General features: G+C 34.2%; 1 non-coding gene across 1 annotated transcript; it reads left to right on the plus strand.

The window, feature by feature from the left end:
* The first annotated feature begins 5,616 nt into the window (after nt 1–5,616).
* On the plus strand, nt 5,617–5,723 carry LOC121216575 (small nucleolar RNA R71). Its single transcript, XR_005912755.1, has one exon. It is a non-coding gene; the product is annotated as a small nucleolar RNA R71 (small nucleolar RNA).
* The last annotated feature ends 12,674 nt before the right edge of the window (nt 5,724–18,397 follow it).

Consider the following 18,397-nt stretch of genomic DNA (forward strand, 5'->3'; position numbering starts at 1 on the left):
GCGTGGCTGTATACACCCTAGAATATCACCCTAGGGAGTTTCAATTTTATTTGTTAAAAAGAAAGATGGTTCGATGTAGCTTTGTATAGATTACCGGAAATTGAATAAGTTGACGATTAAGAATCGATATCCTCTACCTCGTATTGATGACTTATATGATTAGCTGAAAGGAGCTTCCTTTTTTTTCTAAAATTTATTTGAGATCTGGTTACTATTAGTTGAAGGTAAAATATAGTGACGTGCCAAAAATGGTGTTCTGTACACGTCACGGACATTATGAATTCTTGGTAATGCCTTTCGGTTTGACTAATGCTCCTGCGACATTTATGGGTCTCATGAATCGTGTATATTCAAAGACTGAAGTGGAGAATGAACAACATCTTCAGATTGTTTTGCAAGTGTTGCGAGATAAGCAGTTATACAGGAATCTTAGCAAGTGCGAATTTTGGTTGCCTGAAGTTATGTTTCTGGGGCATGTTATTTCAGTTAATGGGATTAGGGTTGATCCGAAAAAGATAGAGGCCATTGTTCAGTGGAAAGCACCGAGAAATGTTTCGAAAGTTTGTAGTTTCTTAATTTAGCTGGTTATTACGAAAGATTTGTAAATAAATTTTTGAAGATAACTATGCCGATGACAAAGCTTTTGCAAAAGAATATTCAGTTTATTTGAATTGATCAGTGCCAAGAAAGTTTCGAGAAATTGAAATAGATGTTGATTGAAGCGCCAGTACTAACCTAGCCTGAATCGGGGAAAGATTTCATGGTATATAGTGATGCGTCTTTAAATTGTCTGGACTGTGTTTTGATATGCTAATTGTGCAAGTATACAAATTGGATCAAGTAATAAAGTGATGAGTGTGTATCATTCCCACGAGGATCGAATTGAGGAACAAAAGTGGTAAAGTTATTATAATAGATTTAGATTAATGTTATAGCAAAACAGTGATAAGAATGCAGTGGTAAACAAAAGGAATATTAATGTGAACAAAATGTGTAACTGATGAATAATTGAAAATGCTATGGCAATGCAAGAGTAAAAATGAAATGAAAATTACGAAAATGATTATATGAATGATATGTAACTGATCAAATAAACAACTAAGGATGCAATGGCAAAGATACTACGAAAAGGGATAAGGTATATACAACGTTGATATGGAAGGTTGGAATTACTAAGAATCTACCCTTACTGTTAGAAATGCCTCGAAATAATCGCAATCAATCTACTGCTCAGAAGAGTTCTAAAGTGCTCTGCTTCTTTCGATAGCAAAACCCTCAAGTTGTCATGTCTGTGTCTATAGGCATTTAATATGATACCCTGCATTGTTTCCTTCTATATGAACACTATTCTATATCTAGACTCTATTACAAGTATCTGTAGAGTACTTGCTCATATTATTCAATTTTGATCCAATTAATCCAACCTTTTCAGAATTAAATTAGTTGATGGGCATGCTGCACAGTCATCTATGTCTAGGGATTGCATGCATACAATTTAGAATTAAAACAATTGAATAAAACAGTAAAATTGAATTAGATATATGGTTCAACCATTAAAGAAAATAAAAATTTCAGCATGTAATCCCAACTCGATTAGATTTAGCTCATAGGTTGGCACATAAAATTCAAAACCAAAATAACATCCAAAACCATTTTCATCATTCAATTCACCGAAGAACAAAGGAAGAAATACGGAAGACTTCAGAAAGATAGCTTCCGCGTGTCCAGTTCACACCCTAGTAGCACAATGTCCTACGATGGCTGAGAGGGGCTGTCTTTGGCTTCCTCTTCCTATCACTGCTCAGTCATTACCCTCTGTTCTTACCTAAGGATCTATCCCTCTTGTTCATCCTTTTGGGTTTCCTTATTTGGCTTTTTATACGCTTTTTCCCTAAGGCAAATCCAACAATCCATGTTTATCTTCATTTCTTTTTTAGGTTGATTTTTTTGGTACAAGTATAGTTGGGCTGAAATTGGTATACGTTGAGTATTGACTTGGTCTTCCTGGGAGTGCCACGGCATTCGTGAAGACAAAATGTCTAACCTTTTTCCCCAGAAAACCTTCACTCCTTTATTCTCGTTCCTCAACCTGCACCTGCCAAACCACCAAACACAACCCTACCACAAGCAATTAAAAGTAACATAATATTTAAACACAGTCAAAGCTCCTAATGGAATGATGAAAATACGAATGAAATGTCCTAAAATTCAACTAAATGTACCTAAGAACAAGCAATTAGCTAGGTCTAAAGGTATGAAATATAAATCTCTTCAAGAGTTATCACACCGCCAAAACCCGAGTTATTGCTTGTCCTCAAACAAAATACATATGAATACATGAATGCTAACATTTTTGCCCTTGCATATAACTATCTTGTACTGTTAATCTATTAGAAGAACAACATATACATTAGTTCTCAACAGTTTTCTTTCTTTAAAAACTTGGTCGAATGTCAAAGGTTCGTTTCAACAAAGGTAGTATAGAAATTTTGTCCCTAAAAAAATTCCTAAGTACTCATGTATGCTTTTTGGCCATAGCAAATATCTCCTAATGCACTCAGTTTATTTGTTACCTAAACTCAAGTTATTTTGTAACCTTTGCTCACAACCTTTTCAAGATATTTATTTGTACTTTTTTTCTTTTTTTCTTTTTTTCTTTTATAACATTAGGGGATTTAGCCTGTCACAAAATTCTTTGACTTGATAATCACAATGGAGCATACATCGAATTACCTAGTAATAAATTATGTCACAATTTAAATATAAATCACTCTTGAAGCTAAAAATTTTGACTAAAAAGATGAATGGAGTAAACAACTACCTCATTAGCTACTTAGCCTGTTGCTTAAGTGGAGTGCCCCTTTTCTTTATTACACACTCTTACTCAGACTCACCTTTCTAGTAAATAGCACGATGGAGCAAATAAAGTGGTGCTGACTTACTCGACAATTCTAAGCATTGGAGTGCCTAGTGTCCTTTATTTAAGTTATGTCAAGGCAAAATGACTAAGTTTGGCTACAAAACCCCAAGTCAATCAGAAAACACTCACTATAATCAAAAAGTAAAAAAAATGAGTATAGGACATCTCATTTTTAAGAATTAATTTTCACGCAATCTAACCTAAGTTAAACTCGCCTCATCCACTATCACATGTTCTAGATATACTGAAGAATATAAGCTCATCATCGAACATCACAAGTAGAGATTGAACTTCTCGTAGATAAAACAATACTTAATAATCACATGGCAAACAACTTAACTATATTAGGATAAACATACATACTAGATACGTAATGCAACCTAAATGCACAATACACCCCCAAACCTGAGGGATGTATTGTCCTCAATGCATGAATAGATATATGCAAACTATCTATATACAGACAATGTCATGGAAAAATATATGCAATGCAATATGTATGAAAGAAAAAGAAAACCTTCATTGCTTGGAGTGTATTGTAGATACTTCATTTTGTCTGACAGGTTGATTTATGAGTAGCAACCTTGTACCTCTACTTCCTTTTCATCCTCATGGTTAGTCTCGATGCTGACAGACTCTGTTTTCTCTGGTTCTTCCTCCGGTGCTTTGAGTGCATTCTCTTTATTAGCAGGATTTGTCTCAATGAGCTCTGCGTCACCGACCCCGTCCCCTCCTGTAGTTTATTAAAGAAAGGAAATTAAATAACTAAAAAACTTTAAATTGACAAGATGAAAATAAAAATAAAAAGAATTTTCAAGTTGTTGAAGTTAAACATCTCGAATTTCAATAGACTGTTTGTTTCGCTCTACATGAGCACCACAGTAGTGCTTCAAGTGTTCTCCATTAACTTTAAATGGGTCCCCCGTTTTCATGTCCTTGACATCAATAGCTTCATGCGGATATACATGAGCTACCAAGCATTGTTCATCAAAATTGAAAAGTCTATTTTGCTCCAGTAAAGTGCACAAGGGTCTCCACTCAAATGAATCTTTATCACAATCAGAATTGCTGTGGCAAAATCTCATAAAATCTTCCTCCACTATTGTTTCTATCAAGTCAATGGCACGTCATTCTTCAATCCCATTAGCATATTTCAACACATTAAATACATTAAATGTGACTTGTTGATCATTCATCCTTATGGTCACCTTTCTGCACATCAATTAAAGTTCTCCCTGTAGCAGGAAAAGGTCTTCCAAAGATAATTGGTACATTTTTGTCAGCTTCACATTCTAAAATAATGAAATCATCTTGATAAATAAACTTATTTACTCTTACCAACACGTCTTCAATTTTACCTTTTAGATGTGCGTAAGACAGATCAACTAGCTATAGCGTGACTACTATGGTTCTTGCCTTCCCAATTCCTAGCTTCCTAAAAATAGACATAGGCATTAGATTTATACTTGCTCATAAATAACATAACGCCTTACCAATATAATGAGAGAAACAGTTTCAAATTTATTCATCAACGTTGCTGTGCACCCTTGAGTGAGAGCAACAGTTTCAAATTCTTCCAATCTACGCTTTTTTGATAATATATCTTTCATAAATTTCACATAGATAGGCATCTACTCCAAAGCTTCTACTAGTAGTATGTTGATACAGAGTTGCTTCAATACATCCAAAGATCTTTTGAACTGAACATCCTACTGAACATCCAAAAAGGTAGAGACGGTCATCCTTCTGGTTGCTAATATTATTTTGCTGTGGCATTTTTGTTGCTGGCCTAATCTGGTTATACCACAAAATTTTTATGCTTATCCTTTTCAGATGTTGTATGCTTTTCAGTTGATTCTAGATATTTTCATGATTAAGTCTTGAGTCATCCTCTTCTATCATGGCGTCTTTAACAACATCATTCAACTGAGTTTCACTTCTAAGAGTGATTGCTTTGCAATATTCTTTCTCTTGTGTTCTCAAATTCTCATTATCATTTGGCAATGCTCCTTATGGTATTGAATTCAAAACATTCACTATCTGCCCCACTTAAATCTCAAGAGCTCGTAAAGATGTAGCCTAACTCTGGATTACAGCATCATTCTTAGCCATATATTTCTTTAACAAAACTTCAATGGAAGTAGAAGATGTTGCTTGACCGTATTGAGTATTTTGCCTCGGCATAGGTTGAACATAACCATGAGGTGCATTGTTGACATTTTGTCTTACGGCATTATTGAAATTTTATGCACCTTGATTACTCCAACAAAAATTTGAATGCTGTTTCCACGTTGAACTGTAGGTGTTGGAATATAGATTGCTATTTCGATTGGAACTACCCATGTACTATACTAAAGCTGGGTTTGATGGACATTCGTCAAATATATGACAACTCCACTGATTTCATCTCATGGGCTATAGTTAGCCTTTTCATTGCTTTAATCATATTAGTTAGAGAAGATACCTGGGTTGTCAACGAAGTGATTGCATCAAGCTCTATGGTACCAGTAGCTCTCTTACCTGCCCCAACTCTCGTTGTCGGATATTGATAATCATTGTTGGCTATCTTTTCCAAAATATCATATGCTTCATTATAAGATTTATCCAACAACGTACCATTGGTGGAGGCATCAACTACCATCCTCGTATGCCCATTCAACCCGTAATAAAATATCTCCATCTGAGTCCAATGTTGAAATCCATGCATTGGACACTTCTGAATTAACTCTTTCAATCATTCCCAAGCTTCATATAGTGTTACATCCTCTAATTGCCGAAAGGATGTGATGTCGTTTCTAAGCTTGGCATTCATATTTGATGGATTATACTGTAGCAAAAACCTTTGGAAAAGATCATTCCATGATGCCACTGTTCCCGACGACAAAACATTTAGCCATGCTCTCGCACGATCTCTTAAAGAATATGGAAATAGCTTAAGCCTCAGAGCGTATTTAGGAACACCTTATTGTCTAAATGAGTCACAAACTTCAAGAAACTATCTTAAATGTAGTCTCAAATCTTCAGTGGGTAGGCCATTGAAGTATCCTATTATTTGCAACATCTTAATCATTACTGGTTTCATTTCAAACTGTTGAGCCTGTACGATTGGTCTGACTATCCCTATATTCAGGTAATTTAAAATTGGCATAAAATGCTTTCGGATTGGTCTATCTTGATCATCTATCACCCCACGAACATAAGGATTAGCGCCTTGGCCATTCAAATTATCACTCATACCTGGTATCACTCTACAAATAGGAGGATTAGCATCTTGACCAATCTGATTATCATTAGGACTAGGATCATTTTCATTCCTAGCCATTTTTCATTGTTGTTTCCTCTTTCTTCGTAAAGTTTTCTCGATCTCAGGGTCAAAATGATATTCCTTGTTAGCAGGAATGCCTTTTCTCATACACTGGTGGCAAACCTATAAAAATTAAATATAACTAAGCTAAATAAAACTAATGGAACTAAGTAAAATAAAAAAAGAAACAAATTTCACCAAATTGTCAATCCCTAGTAATGGTGCCAAAAACTTGTCACGTGTGAATATGATATGCGAATTGTGCAAGTATACACGTCAAATCAAGTAATAAAGTGATGAGTGAGTATCATTCCTAAGAGGATCAAATTGAGGCACAAAAGTGGTCAAGTTATTATAATAGAGTTAGATTAATGTTATAGCAAAATTATGATAATAATGTAGTGGTAAAAAAAGGAATATAATGTGAACAAAATGTGTAATTGATGAATAATTGAAAATGCTATGGCAATGCAAGAGTAAAAATGCAATGGCAATTACGAAAATGATTATATGAATAATATGTAACTGAACAAATAAACAACTAAGGATGCAATGGAAAAATACTACGGCAAGGGATAACGGATATACGATGTTGATATGGAAGGTTGGAATTACTAAGAATCTACCCTTACTGTCAGAAATGCCTCGGCAAAATCATAATCAATCTACTACTCAGAAGAGTTCTAAAGTGGTCTGCTTCTTTCGGGAGCAAAAACTTCAAGTTACCTTGCCCATGTCTTAAGACCTTTAATATGGTACCTTGCACTATTTCCTTCTGTATGAATGCTGCTCTATGTCTAGAGTCTACTACAAGTATTTGCTGAGTACTTGCTCATATTGTTCAAATTTGATCCAATTAATGCAACCTTTTCATAATTAAATTTGTTTATGGGCATGATGCACAGTCATCTATGTCTAGGGATTGCATGCATACAATTTAGAAGTAAAAAAATTGAATGAAATAGTAAAATTGAATCATATATATGCTTTAACCATTAAAGAAAATAAAAGTTTCATCATGTAGTCCAAACCCGATGAGATTTATCTCATGGGTTGGTACATACAATTCAAAACCAAAATAACATCCAACACCATTTTCATCATTCAATTCATGAAATAAAAAAGTAAGAAATACCAAAGACTTCGGGAAGACAGCTTCCGCGTGTCCAGTTCACAGTTCAGCAGCACAGTGTTCTGCGATGGCTGAGAGGGACTGCCTTTGTCTTTTTCTTCCTATCACTACTTAGCTGCTACCCTCTATTCCTACCTAAGAATCCCTCCCTCTTGTTCATCTTTTTGGGTTTCCTCTGGCTTTTTATAGGCTTTTTCCCTAGGGTAAATCTAACAACCCATGTTTATCTTATCCTATTTTTTAGGTAGATTTTTCTGGTAAAAGTACAATTGGGCTGAAATTGGTATGCGTTGAGTGTTGACTTGGTCTTCTTGAAATTGTCACAACATTTGTGCTGACAAAATGTCCAACGTTTTGCCCCGGTAAACCTTCACTCATTTATTTCTCGTTCGTCAACCTGCGTCTGCCAAACCACCAAACACAGCCCTACCACAAGCAATTAAAAGTAACATAATATTTAAACACAGTCTGAGCTCTTAATGAACTGATGAAAATACGAATGAAATCTCTTAAAATTCAACTAAATATAACTAAGTACAAGCAATTAACTAGGTCTAAAGGCATCAAAAATAACTATTTTCAAGAGTTATAATGTATACATCTCGCTAGCTAAAAACGCATGAGTGTAACTACCCGACGCATGATTTAGAGCTTGCCACTGTGGTTTTTGCTCTAAAGATCTGGAGACATTACCTGTATGTTGAAAAGTGTCACATCTATATCGATCATAAAAGTCTTAAATACATCCTAACCTAGAAGAATTTAAATTTGAGATAGCATCGCTGGGTTGAACTTCTAAAAGATTACGATTGCATTATTGATTACCACCCTGAAAAAGCTAACATCGTAGTTGATTCATTGAGTAAGAAGGCAGCAGTTGAGTTGAAAGCGATGTTTACTCAGTTTAACATTAGCAAAGACGGTAGTTTGTTGTTAGAATTGAAAGTTAAACTGGCGTTATTTGACAACATTAGAGTAGCGTAGCTAAATGGTGTCAACTTAGTCGGGAAAAGAAAAATGGTTCACAATTGTTTGTTGGAAAATTTTAGCATTAATAATAGTGACTGTTTGATGTTCCATAACCGAATATGTGTTCCGAATGTTGTAGAGTTAAAAGAATTAATCATTTGCGAAGCTTACAACAGCCCATTCATATTGCATCCGAGCAGAACGAAAATGTATTGTGATTTACGAGAGTTATATTGGTGGTCAGGAATGAAAATGGAAATAGTTGAGTTCGTGGCTAAATATTTAACTTTTTAGCAGGTTAAAGCGAAACATCAAGTTCCCACCGGATTACTTCAGCCTATTACTATCCTTGAATGGAAATGAGAGCGTATAACGATGGATTTTGTAACAGGATTATCGTTGTTTCCAAGTAAGAAAAAAGTTGTTTAGGTAATAGTTGATCGACTTACGAAATTGACCCATTTTATCGCTATAAGAACCGATTGGTCACTTCTAAAACTTGTAGAGATTTACATTCAAGAAATTGTTAGATTGCATGGTGTGCCTACATTGATTATCTCTAATTGGGATCCCCGATTCACCTCAAGATTTTGGAAACTTTTGCATGAATCTTTAGGTACGAGACTTAATTTTAGCATGACTTTTCATCCGTAGATAGAAGGACAATCCGATTGTGTTATTCAAATTCTTGAAGATATATGCTTCGAGCCTTTGGCTGAGTTTGTGTACAATAATAGTTTTCAACCGAACATTCAAATGGCTCCGTACGAAGCTCTTTATGGTTGTAGGTGTCTAACACCTATTTGTTGGTCAGAATTAAGCGAAAGAAATTTTGTGAGATCGGATTTGATTCAAGAAACAGAAGATATGGTAAAGGTGATTCATGATAAATTGAATGTAGCTTTTGATAGACAAAAATAGTATGTAGATTTGAAATGTCGACACATCGAATTTACTATAGGTGACAAAGTGTTTTTAAAGGTTTCACCGTGGAAGAAAGTCCTTCGATTCAGTCGAAAAGGGAAATTGGGTCCTAGTTTTATTGAGCCATATGAAATCACAGAAATAATTAGATCTGTTGCGTATTGTTTGGCATTGCCGGTAGAGTTACAAAAAATGCACAATGTTTTTCACGTGTGGATGCTCACAAGATACTGATCTGATTCGTCTCATCTTATCTCGGTGAAAGATATAGAAATACAACCTAATTTATCGTATGAAGAAGAACTGGTTGAAATTTTAGCTCTCGAGGTGAAAGAATTGAGTAACAAATGTGTTCCACTTGTGAAAGTGTTGTGGCATAGTCATAATTCGAGGAAGCAACTTGGGAATCTGAGGAAACTATGAGATCTCTATATCCCCACCTCTTTTCAAGTAAATTTCAGGGATAATTTATTTAAGGGGAGAATTGTGACGAATCGAAAGTCAGTGGTGTTGGGAAGTGTAAATTTGGGACTCCATTTCTACAAATCAAGCTTGTAAATATTTTTATTAAATACTTACGGGGTTAGCTTAAAAGCAAATTGAATGTTAGTTAGATAATTTTATCGAATTATTGTTCAATTTAAGTACAGAGACTAAAGTAAGTATTTGATAAAGATAGTAATTAATATTAAATTACATGGTAAGACTAGAGTAAGAGACTTATTAAATAAATAGACCATTATTTATATAAGTTATTGATAATGGATGCTTATGATTGATATTATTTATTATATGTTAAATATAGTATAATATTTAACTGGTAAATCATGTTAAAATAAAAATGAAAATGAAATAATAAAGAATAGGAAAAAAACTTAGTGGAAAAGAGAAACAAATTTTAAGCTTTATTTTTCTTGCATGCTAAACTTGGGAAGGAGAAGAAGTATATCCGGCCATTAATCTTTAAGCTTTGGAGCTGAAATTGCTTAGTAAACTTTGGTCCTTTTTGGATAAATTTTATATTTTTTGGAACCCTAAGATCATAAGCTAACTTGCCCATGTTCAAATTTTTGGAATAGTTGAAATTATGGAAGTTGCCATCATAGAAAAAATTAAGTTTTTGGTGTTGTTGTGATTGATTTTAAGGTTGGAAGTTCAACGAGAATACATTGTAAATTTAATTCATGAAATTTTGCATTAGGGACTAAGTTATATTAAAATTAAAATTAGGGGTTTAATTAAGTAATAGGAAGTCCTATAAGGACTTTAAGAAAATTTGGTTTAATGTTGAGAAGATTTTTGATAAATTATGTTAGGACCGGTTTCATGGAATAAATTGAAATTCATGTTAAAGTAGTATAAATTTTGTAATTAAATATGAAATGGTGTGTAAAAGATTAATTTATTATATATGTTTAACTCGTAGCTAATGTTGAACCAGAATACTCGAGTAAGAACGGAAACAACAAGGTTGTCGATGAGTAGCTCAGAACGGTGTGTGTTTCTTTAATATAAACTATTTAAAATTTTGTATTGAACATTTGCATATATGGTGAGGTAAGGTAAGTTACAAGTTGATTTAAGGTGATGTGTTTGAAATGGTTGAATTGGTTACTTGTGTTTTGAATTGTAGTGATTATTATTGAAATTGAAATTGATTTTGTTATGGAAAGAAAAGATGTTGCTATGAGTATATATTCAAATGATCAAATTATTTGGATTAATGAAATTGAAATATGAAATTGGGGAATTGAAGCATGAATTGAATTGAGAGTTACGTTACCCTATTAAATGTTCAGATAGGGTCGGGTATAATTGGCATGCCATAGGATAGGAAGAGTTTTGGGTTTTACGACTAAGTGTTGGGAAGTGTTGGGCACCCTATTTGTTGGTTTTACTAGCCAGCGCTAGGCGCAATTTGTTTTTACGGATTATTCCATCAAGCTCTGGGAGCAAAACTTTGGTGTGTTGGTTGAAGCCGCGTATCCGAGTCATGTTAATAGGGGGAATTAAAAAGAAAGTAATGAAATTGAATATGGCAATGGAAGTAAATTTGGATGTGAATTTTGGACAAATTGTATTGGATGTATAAAATAGAAATATGATGATATTTGAAATTTCATAAGTTTGAATTGATTATTAAGTTTCAAAAGAGAAATGAAGTAATATAAATACTTATGCTTTATTTCATTACTTGCATTGCATTTTTAGTTGTGTACCATTGAAAACACCACTTAGTTATGCTCAGCGTATGTTTGTTTTCTCCTGCACAGGTCAGGTACCTAGTAGATCTATCATCAACTCGGCATCCAGTGACGTTCCCATACTCAAATACTGGTGAATGGTCTTTTTGTGAGTTTTGGCATGTACCTAGGTTATAAATGTATATTGTGGTCATTTGTGGTATGTAAATATGTATGTGTATTAGAAATTGTCAAATCATGACTAGTTGGAAGTGTTTTGTTTCGGCATATATGACATGTAGTGGTTAAATTTTGTATATATTGGTCATGTGTATATATGTGGTGTTGGTTGAATTGTTGAATTGATGCTTATGTTGTGATAGCTTATAAGTAATCAGATTATAGTTCTTCGTGTATTATAGTTCTTTTTTACTAGCTAATCACTTGAATTAGACCTTATAAACTTCTTGAATTATGGTAAGGATGAATATGTTCTACATGAGAAGAGGAATGATAAGCTTTGGCAAGAGCCAATGGTTGTTTCTTGAGTTTAAATGCAAGATATTAGTATAGGCTTAGCTTGTCATTATAGCATAGCCTTTGTTCGATATCGATACGGTGATTGAATTGTGGTGTCAATGACGACACATTGGTTAGACATTGAGTGTTTGAATAGGTGATTTTATTTTCTTTTGTTGGATAGATATATTTGCATGTATTGAAACTTTTAAAGTTGAAATTTTACAATTTTGAAATTAGGTATCGATATTTTAGCATCTGATAATTTTTAAAATAAACAGAATGCTAAAATGATATTGATTTTTATTTGAGTATCGATACTTTTTAGAGAATATCGATACCACCTAATAAATATCGATACTTATGTTTTGTGGTAATAAATAAAATCATAATGCGGTATCGATTTTTCATAAGGCACCGATACAGTAACGATACCAACTATAAATTATTGATCCCAACTTTGGAACTTTGAAACTTTACTCTTTAAACCCATTTCATGCCTAGGCTATTAGAAATAGGCCCTTATTGTTTCCAAACTATTATATTTGTATGATATGTAAATTAGTGAATTATGTATAAACTTATTATTTATGTATTTATTGTAATTAGAATTAAATGTTAAATTATAATTTGCTTGTTTTAGATAGTATTTTGTTTGTAATATCCTATTGCTTTGTTCCTGTGATTGGAACGGGTAAAGGGTGTTACATAAACAATCTTGATAAGTTAGTTCTGTTTTAGTTTGGATGGTTAATCGTGGTGCCAATGAGGCATATCGGTTAGTCACCTAGGTTAAATATTATGTGGCATGTTTTTGGTACATTTTGAGTAAGTTTAGGTGATGGTAATTGTATGGCTTTGGACCAAAGGAATTGCAGGTGAAATAGCTTGTTTTTTAAGACACTTGTAGGTGTACACGAACTTTAATATGGTTTGCCACTCGACCATGTACCATACATTGTTGCATGACACGATCATGTGGCCTATATGATTTTGGTGTAGGATTATTCACATGATCACATTTTGTTACAAGATTTTGCCACACTGCCATGTATTTGAGCCATATTGTCTAACCTCTATAACATGGGCTAGTCACATGGCCATGTGACCAATGTTTTTGCTATTTACTTATTTTTTTGTACAAGTTTTAGATTAGTCCAAAATTGTTCTCGATTTGTTTTAAATGCTTCATATGCTCGATTTAAGCTGAAATATGATCAAATTGCTTTGAAATGATCACAATATTATTATGACATGAATTACTTGATTATTTATTACAAGATATTGAATAAGTTCATGTTTTACAGTTGTAATATCTTATGGCTCAGGTCAGGTTGTAACACCCCTAACCCGTATCCGTCGCCGGAAAGGAGTTACGAGGCATTACAGAACATAGCACGATTCAATACATACATTTATCGACAATAATCACATAATTAATTTCATAAAATACTCTCATAACATACTTAAATCGAGCATACCGCTATTAAACACTCTAAAACTACAGCTAAATAAACATAATTAATTTAAGACATCACAAGGCATTCGCTCATACATCATCAACTTTTAAACATCAATGACCATGAAAAATATAATACCATTTCAACATCACATTTCGATACCATTTATCTCATTCAAATAAGCAACTATAACTAATTGTATATATGCTCAATTCGTAACATAATCATGCAACCATTTTTAAATACATTTAGCGTAAACAGAACATACCAAATTCACATGTTAATCTCACCAAATTAGAAACAACCAATACTAAACACAAATACCAAATCAAATCATACCAAAACCTCAACTATATCTTATACTAATTATACCAATTTCATTTTTCGCAATATCAATCATATAAACAACAAGACAACTCTAATAATTTGGCCAAATGCATACAGCATCACAAAACATATATATATTCATACCATATACCATAATATCATCCTTATCAAAATGAGACAAAGAAATTTTCATCATTCACAAACCAATTCACAAGGCAATTTTATAAATCAAAACGCAGGTTAATAATAATTCACACCAAATAGTCAAATTCACATGGCATAGCATAGTCATCACATAGCAAATATGAACACATACTAACATTAACATCTGACCGAATAATTAACCACATGACTATACCAAATTTGTCGAATCTCAAGATAGATTATAAACATCACCTACCATTTGTCAATTCACAAAATAAGCTCATTTACATAGCCAAAGTAACTTCCAACAACTACACCAATTACAAACCAACTTACATGGCTAAAACCACAACCCAAAAACATACCACATGATCACTAGCCTATACATGCCATATACTATAATTACAAGCTTCACAAATACAAAAATGATGATCGATAGTGTGACAATGATTCTTGACGATCCCCGAGTTTGAGCCAGCTTCGATAATCTAAAAAAAATAGGGAAAGAACACACACAAAGTAAGCTTTCAAAAAACTTAGTAAGTCATAAGCAAATAAATAGTCATAAAAACATACATTGTCTATTTCAATTAAGCCGAATATAACTAGTCTCAAACACATATAGAAACACTTTTCTCATGTATTTCACTTCGTCTCATTAAACAACATCACTTACCTTTTTCTTTCAAATTTCATATCAATTTCACATATACCTGAATCATTTATCTCTTATGCCCATTCCGTATCGTATCGACTTTGCCCGTTGAACCATTTGGAATCGTTAAGGATACACGGAAACACATATATCACATACAATGCCATATCCCAGATATGGTATTATATGTTATTGCATATCGATGCCACTGTCCTAGATAGGGTTTATATGAAATCATATACGATGTCAATGTCGCAAACATGGTCTTACACGTAATCTCATATCGATGCCAATGTCTCAGACACGGTCTTACACGAAATCACACCTCGGGAGTCCTAATGTCATGACATTTGTATCGTACACTATTCCTAAGGTTCGTACGAGACTTTCGAATGTCGTAACTCTGTCAATTCTGGTTCGTTTTCATCTTTTCAACATTTGATACAATTAAATGATAATCAAAAATAATTAACACAACTTAAATGCATTTATTTGCATATGAACTTACCTCGGATACAGAACAAACGGATCAGATTGACTACTCGATAACTTTCGATTTCCCCCAATCTAAATTCGATTCTTTTTTTCTTAATCTATATAAATTCAAATTTAACTTATTTAATAATGTATTCATTCAATTTCATCTAAAAGAACATAAATGAGAATTTTGGACTTTAGCCCTTAAAATTTCACATTTTCACAATTTAGTTCCTATTTCAAAACTACACAAAATGCACAAAATTTCATCATACCAAAGCATAGCCGAATCTTCCCTAGGTCCCTAACAGCCCATTAATTCCATTTATTTCACGTTTCAACCCCCCAATTTACAAATTTCACAATTTAATCCATAATAAGCATTTTTATCAAAAGAAATCACTTCATAAAATATGATAATCTATCAACAAATATTTATTTTTCATCATCAAATAACAAAAAAGCTTGAATATTCATCAATAGCATTTCACAAAATCATCATCAAATTCAAAAATTAAAGCATGGGCTAGCTAGAATACAAAGCAATGATCTCAAAAACGTAAAAATCATCAAAAACCGAACTCAAAACATACCTCAATCAAGACTTCAAAGTGCCAAACCTAAAAGCTTCAAAATGGTTTCTTTTCTGTAACACCCCGAACCCGAGACCGACACCGGAGTCGGACACGAGATGTCAACAAGCTTTGAAAAATTTTTCCAGACACTGCCCAGTCTGAGTACTAGTCGCTTCAAAAATCATATCTTGAGTTTCACAACTCGAAAATCAGTTTTGTGATTTTTCCCTGAAACTAGACTCATGTCCCCACCTATGTATTTTTTTCTAGAATTTTTGGTCGGGCCAATTAGTACAGTTTATTAGTCAAAGTCTCCCATGTTACAGGGGTCGACTACACTGACCTTTTCCCATTACGACTGGGATATCTCTCTGCACAGAGCTTCAATGCTGATGCCGTTTGTTTCTATGGAAACTAGACTCAGAGAGGAATCCATACATATATGGTATGACCCCTAATTATCTCTGGTAAATTTATAGTGAATTTCTAAAGTCGGAACAGGGAATCCAGAAACTGTTCTGGCCCTGTTCCACAAGAACCCGAATATCTCTTACTGTACTGTTCCTATGATTGTTTCGTTACTTCCATATGAAAGTAGATTCATCAAGGTTCGATTACATAATTTATTCACTATTTAATTCCACTCCTACGAATTCTTGTGATATTTCCAATCCACACCACTGCTGCTATCAGCTTCTGTTTTCAAAGTAAACCTTACCTAATTTGGGGTTTCATGGACCAACTAGGGCCTTGTCATACATAAGCCCACATATGATCATACTTAGCCATTCTAGTGGCTGGTCATTTGCTCAACACTTCCATTCCAACTATAGTTACATCATGAAACCATCTATACATTCATAAATACGAATGGTCTAATGCCATACTCCACTTCTACAAGCCATTTTCGCATGGCTGTACACTTATACATTTCATAAAGTACTCGAAAGACAACAATGGGTAGTCCTATACATGCCATATCAAAATTCAACCAAAATAGTACCCAAAAGAGCCTTTGATAGTGTGGGTGACTTCGACTTCAAGATCCCGAGTCCGATAGCTGGAGAACCAAAAATCTATAAAACAGAGGAGCAATGTAACGAGTAAGCAATTTATGCTTAGTAAGTTTGAGCAAGGAATTCCAGCATGCACAAAGAATAGCACACATTTAGCTATACGGAATATTTCATAATAAGCAATTTACCGATATCAAACTTGCTTCACAACATTAACAACCCTTATGTACATACACAATAAACTAACTCGGCCGAAGGCCGGTAGCTCGTTTATCAACTGAGCGAACATTTATTTGTAAGGGCTCGATTAAATTTAACACATACGTAACATATCCCCATATTGGGATGTTTTTCGAGTATTCGCTGGAATTTTACAGCAAGCTCATTCATTACCAAATCACGTACCTTCGGGATTTAACCGGATATAGCTCCTCGTTCAAATGCCTTCGGGACATAGCCCGGATTTAACAACTCGCACGAATGCCTTCGGGACTTAACCCGGATTTAACAACTCGCACGAATGCCTTCGGGACTTAACCCGGATTTAATAACTCGCACGAATGCCTTCGGGACTTAACCCGGATTTAATAACTCGCACGAATGCCTTCGGGACTTAACCCGGATTTAGTATCTCGCACAAAGGCCTTCGGATCTTAATCCGGATATATTCACTTAGCACAAAGCCTTCGGGACTTAGCCCGGACAGCATTCAATTAATCATGCACATCTAACAATAATTCATGGCACATTCATATTTCATTTTCGTTTACGAAACTCAAACACAAGGCACATATTGTCCTTGCACATTCGGCTCAATAGCCACACATAGAGCATGATTTAATCACATCGAAATTTAAGCTCTCTTACTCAAGAACTTACCTCGGGTGTTGTCGAACGATTCCGCTAGCTATTCAACCACTTTTTCCTTCCCTTTATCAGTTTTATTTCCCCTTTGCTCTTGAGCTTAGTCAAACAAATAGATTGATTTCATCATTTAGGCATCAAAAGATGAACACAAGGCACTTAGCCCATATTTATACATTAGACATTAAAGTCTCATACATGCAAAAATCATGCATCAACACTACATATTAGCTAATTTCTTTCCCCTTGGCCGAATATGCATGTCCATTTTTGGGGTCGATTTCAACACTTAATACACACATATACACACTAGTAAAGCATCCTCCCCCTTTTCATCAATTTAACACATGCATTGCTCATTAACATGCAAAGTTACATTCGGCCTTAGCACACATCTTGCTAGCCGATTCTTCTCCATTTAGCAACCAATGCACATATGTGCTCACACAAAAATGCTAAAAAGGAGGTTCAAGAATCATCAAGCCATCATCACATGCATCATTAACAAGCTTCATATTTTGCATGCAATGGCATTAACACAACCTCCACCTAGGCCGAATCTTAACTCATCCTCATGCCTCAACACCACAACATCAAACATCAACCAAGAATGATGCATCCATGGTCAAGTGCCATTTCCATCACATAGCAAGATTTAGACCATGGGTTAGGTAGAACTCAAGCTAACAACTAAAACATGCATGCCTCTCATGGAACATCATCAAACATACCTTAGCCTAGCTACATACATGGCCGAATCTCTTCACCTTTCTTCTTCTTTCCTCCTTAAAATTTTTGGCCAAGGATGAACCAAAGGATGAGAAAATTTTTCTTTGTTTTTCTTTCTAGTTTTGGCAAGCATGAAGATGAGAAAAGGATGAACAAAATTCCCCCTTTCTCTTCTTTAGCTCACGGCAATGGGGGGGGA

The sequence above is a fragment of the Gossypium hirsutum genome, chromosome D04 (genome assembly GCF_007990345.1).
Source record: "Gossypium hirsutum isolate 1008001.06 chromosome D04, Gossypium_hirsutum_v2.1, whole genome shotgun sequence".
NCBI classification, from domain to species: Eukaryota; Viridiplantae; Streptophyta; class Magnoliopsida; order Malvales; family Malvaceae; genus Gossypium; species Gossypium hirsutum.